The sequence below is a fragment of the Myotis yumanensis genome, unplaced genomic scaffold, assembly GCF_028538775.1.
Source record: "Myotis yumanensis isolate MYYU_CA2020_CCGP unplaced genomic scaffold, mMyoYum1.0.hap1 SCAF_16, whole genome shotgun sequence".
Lineage (NCBI taxonomy): Eukaryota > Metazoa > Chordata > Mammalia > Chiroptera > Vespertilionidae > Myotis > Myotis yumanensis.
Window position 1 is genome coordinate 29,543,122 of NW_027223767.1, and position 4,706 is coordinate 29,547,827.

The window sequence follows — 4,706 nt, forward strand, 5'->3', positions numbered from 1 at the left end:
CTCTGCCCCCAGCCCTCCCATTTTCCTCTTTAATGCTGTTCTCTTGGTGCCTGCCCAAGTTACCTCCCAAAGTTCCTTACTGAGAATGAAAACAAGTGTTTTTCTCTGTGTTGACCAGTGAGCCGGCAAATACATAGTGTGTTTAAGGCACAGCCTGGGAATGAATCAGGTGAATTATCACATTTGTTTTGGCTTTGCTTGCAGTGTCTCCATGAGGCAGGACCAAAACTTTGGCACATGGATCCACTGCATTCATTTTTTCTCCCCTTGTGTTGGTTTGGTATTTTGGGATGAAAGAAGCCTCTTGTTTTGCAAACCTCTCTGTGTTTCTAATGTGGTTTCCTTTAGGTTTTTATTATGTATCTGTTCTTTAAAAGGGACTTAAGGATTTAGAGAGGTTGTCTCCCTCCCTGTTCCCTCTTTTTCTCTCTCCCTCTCCCTCACTCTCTCCCTCTTCCTCTCTCCTCTTTCTTACACACACACACACACACACACACTCCCCTTTGCACGCCTAGCTGTGTGGTTTTAAAATTATGTTGAGGAAATGGATCAGTTTGGGTTATGTCAACCTAAGAAATATTCAAACCTGTAAGAATTTTTGTGAGTTTGTTTGAGCCAAACTGACAATTGCTGGGAAGCAAAATTTCAAAGGATTGAGAAAATGCTCCAGAGAATGGCAGTTTTGCACCTTATTTGATACATTACAATCCAAATAAGACTTACATGGGTTAAATCCATTGGTGATAGAATAAAAAGTAAAATGATAGACACATACTTTTTTTAAAAAAATATATTTTATTAATTTTTTAAATATATATTTTTAATTGATTTTTTACAGAGAGGAAGGGAGAGAGATAGAGAGTCAGAAACATCGATGAGAGAGAAACATCGATCAACTGCCTCCTGCACATCTCCCACTGGGGATGTGCCCGCAACCCAGGTACATGCCCCTGACCTGAATTGAACCCGGGACCCTTTAGTCCGCAGGCCGACACTCTATCCACTGAGCCAAACCGGTTTCGGCATATTTTATTAATTTTTTACAGAGAGGAAGGGAGAGGGATAGAGAGTTAGAAACATCGATGAGAGAGAAACATTGATCAGCTGCCTCCTGCACACTCCCTACTGGGTATGTGCCCACAACTAAGGTACAGGCCCTTGACCAGAATCAAACCTGGGACCTTTCAGTCCGCAGGCCGACGCTCCATTCACTGAGCCAAACCTGTTAGAGCGGCACATATTTCTTTTACATAGGTGGGTACAAGATAGTTAATAGTCAGCAACTAATTCAATAACAGTGAGGGCATTTGTGGTCTCCCTTCTAATGTGGTACCTGTGCTTTGAGGGGTCTAGAAAAAGGAAATTATTTTGAGATTCCAAAGGAATGTTATGGTAGATGCAAAAAGACAACATACAGGCTTAGGAAGGTGAAAATTGAACTTAGTCAGGTAAGATTCTAGCCTAGAACATGACTACTGCTTTTAGTTTTAAATTGAGCCCTAGCCAGTTTGGCTCTGGGATAGAGTGCTGACTTGTGGACTGAAGGGTCCGGGTTTCATTCCCGGTCAGGGCACCTGTCCATATTGTAGGCAACTAATCAATGGTTCTCTCTCATCCTTGATGTTCCTCTCTCCCTCTCCTCCCTCTCTGTCTGAAATCAATAAAAATATATATTTTTTAAACAGTTTTAATTTCAGATCATCCTTTGTGGTTATTTTAAGTCTCTGAGTTAGTAAGGCTGCCACACAGGCACGGGAAGAAGACCACGGCCCCAGCACCGCTCGGTATACAATGTTTCATTTTAGCTCGCCATTGTACACTCAATCTTTAACTTAAAGATCAATATAAGTCTTTGTAAATTTAGTTGGCATTACTAAATTATTTTCTTAATGATTTTTATCCAATTAGAGTCTTAATCGGAAATAACTTTGTTCCCTCAACACCAGGCAAGTCCTTGCTGGCTTTATGCTTAAAATTCCAAAAAATATAGGAGAGGTCAGAGAGTTGTTGGCTGGCTTACCAGAACTCATTGGAAAATGCAACCAGACTTTGTCAAAAATAAAATAAGGTGGCAGAGAATCTTGCACTCTTTGAATGGACTGGAATTACAGCAAATTTCAAGAGCTTGCTTTCAATGGCATTTGTGGCTATGAGTTGGTTTATTACTTTAACATCAGTGGTTCTTTAACAAATAGTATAAGGGTAAACAAATAACAAAAATTATGTTTTCTTATTCATTTATTTCCCAGAAAAACAAGCCACTTGATCTTTGAATTTGTTAGCTGTTTTCAGTTGATTTTTTTAAGTCTCTGCCTTAAATGGTTTTGTTAGTGTAAGCATGTCAAACTTGCAGCCGGCAGGCCGCACATGCCTCATTCCCACCAGCCACGAGTTTGACATGCTTGCTTTAGGGGAGTGTTCTTTCTTGCTGTTTTATGGCTAGCCAGCATTCCCATGGGCATAGACAGCATTAATTAGTCAGAACAATAATACTTATCCTATGATGTAGATTTTGCCAGCCAACAAGAAAGGATTTTGGAATTTTCAGTTATCTGGAGCTTGATTTGAGTTTCTGATTTTTCTTTCATCATTTTTTCCTTGTAGCTAGAGTCCTAGAACATAATTTCATTTTTTAATTAACTGACCTTATCTGGGGCTCTTCAAGTTCTTCGTCTCTGGTGGATTATGAATCAACTCCCTGGGGTGGTTGGAAATACACAGATTTTATCCTGACAGCCCCAAGCTGTGAATTAATTGTGGGGTCTGGCTGAGAAATGTTCCTTTATAAAGGTAATAAATAGCCTGGCTGCCTCAACCTATGAACGATCAGATCATGGTTTGATTTCCCGTCAGGGCAGATGCCCAGGTTGTAGGCTCAAACCCCAGTGTGGGGTGTGCAGGAGGCAGCCAGTCAATGATTATCTCTCATCATTGATGTGTCTCTCTCTCTCTCTTTCCCTCTCTCTACTTTTTTGAAATCAACAAAAAATATATTTTTATAAGGTGATAATTCTTTTATTCTCTAAAGATTAAGGGAAGTTATTTATGCATATGCTATTTTCAATTAGCTTTATATTAATCAAGAGACCTGAGAAGATTTCTCAACCCACTAATCACTGAAGTTCAAAACCATTCCTGAAGAGTAGTTGGAGTCTGTATTAGTTTGATAGGTCTAGCGTAACCAAGAACCACAAACTTAGCTTAAGTCCAAAATTGAAATGTTACGGTTCAATATTTATGTCACCCCAACCCAAATTCATATGTTGAAACCCAATGACCAATGCAAGAGTATTATTTCATTTGGCAAGTAATTAGGGTTAGATGAGATCATAACGGTGAAGCCCTCATGAATGAGAATAGTGTCCTTGTCAGGGTCATGAAGAGCTTGCTTCCTCTCTGTCTACTCTCCATGTGAGGATGCCATGTGATATCAGTTGTGTACTGTAGGCAACCGATATATTTCTCTCTCATATTGATGTTTCTCTCTTTCTCCCCCTCTCCCTACCCCCTTGTCTCTCTTTAAAATCAATAAACATATCTTTGGGTGCGAATTTTTTAAAAAAATCAAACATGGAAATTGAGAATTTCAAGAAAATGGCAACATTTTTGAACTGTAAAGTGTGTCCCACTCCACACCACTCTAACTGGTGTATTTTGTAGGTCAGCTATTTTTCCAGGAAGCAGTATGGCCATGGGAGGAAGACTCTCAGATTTCAGCTTTGAAGAGGAGCTCAGATTGCCAGACTGGACTAGCTCTTCTGAATTTCCTGAGAATAAAGTATGGTAGCAACCATCTCAGGTAGAAACTGTAGTTTAACTCTAACCCTGCTGTTTGGCTTAACAATAGAAAAGTTATTTTGATTTTCTGAATTATAGAAATCATCCCATTCGATTGAATGCCTTTTGATTGTAATGTGAATATCCCATTGATTGTGATCTTACTGGTTTTAGGAAGCACATTCTTCTAGTCCCCAAAACCAGGACAGCACATTTACTCTAAATTGCCTCGATGGCTCTAGATAATGTGTTCCTGGTGACTCAGTGGTCCCAAGAGCCGAGGGCTCTAGATAATGTGTTTCTGTCAAGGCAGTGATCCTGAGACCCAAAACTATAATTAACATGCTTAATTCTGCTTCTGCAAACTGCTTTTTTGCCAACCAGGTTCCTCATCCCAAACCCTGGGATGTACTCAATACCTTTGTGATTTTTGCCTCTATAAAACTGGTATTGCGGCCATCTTATCAATTCGAGATTTGGGAGAGCGAAATGCCCCCTCAGAGCCCCGGATTGCAATAAACGTGACTCTTTAATTCGACTTCTTGAGGCGTCCTTCTGTGATTCGTGGGGTACATTATAACAAGATGCCAGGCCCTGTGGCTTTCTTGGAGAGCTCTTCAATACTCCCCTCCTCCCCACCTTCTTTTACACCCCCTCCCTACATCCCACCATGCCTGGGCTCTGGGGCTACCCAAGTGTGCAGTCCAAATCCTGCCTCACTGTGAGTGGAAAGGGGAGACCCAGAGGGAGATAGTTATCTTTTCTTCAGGTGAAAGGAACCACTTGGTCGCTGGTGATTTTGGGGAAAAGGCTCCCTCTTCTGTAGGCACTTCAGCCCAAGAATAATAAAGGTTGCCTAAATAAAGGTTAGAACTTTAGGTGGGGGAGGGGTGCTTGGTTGCTAAGGGGCACATGCAGGACAGGGCTGC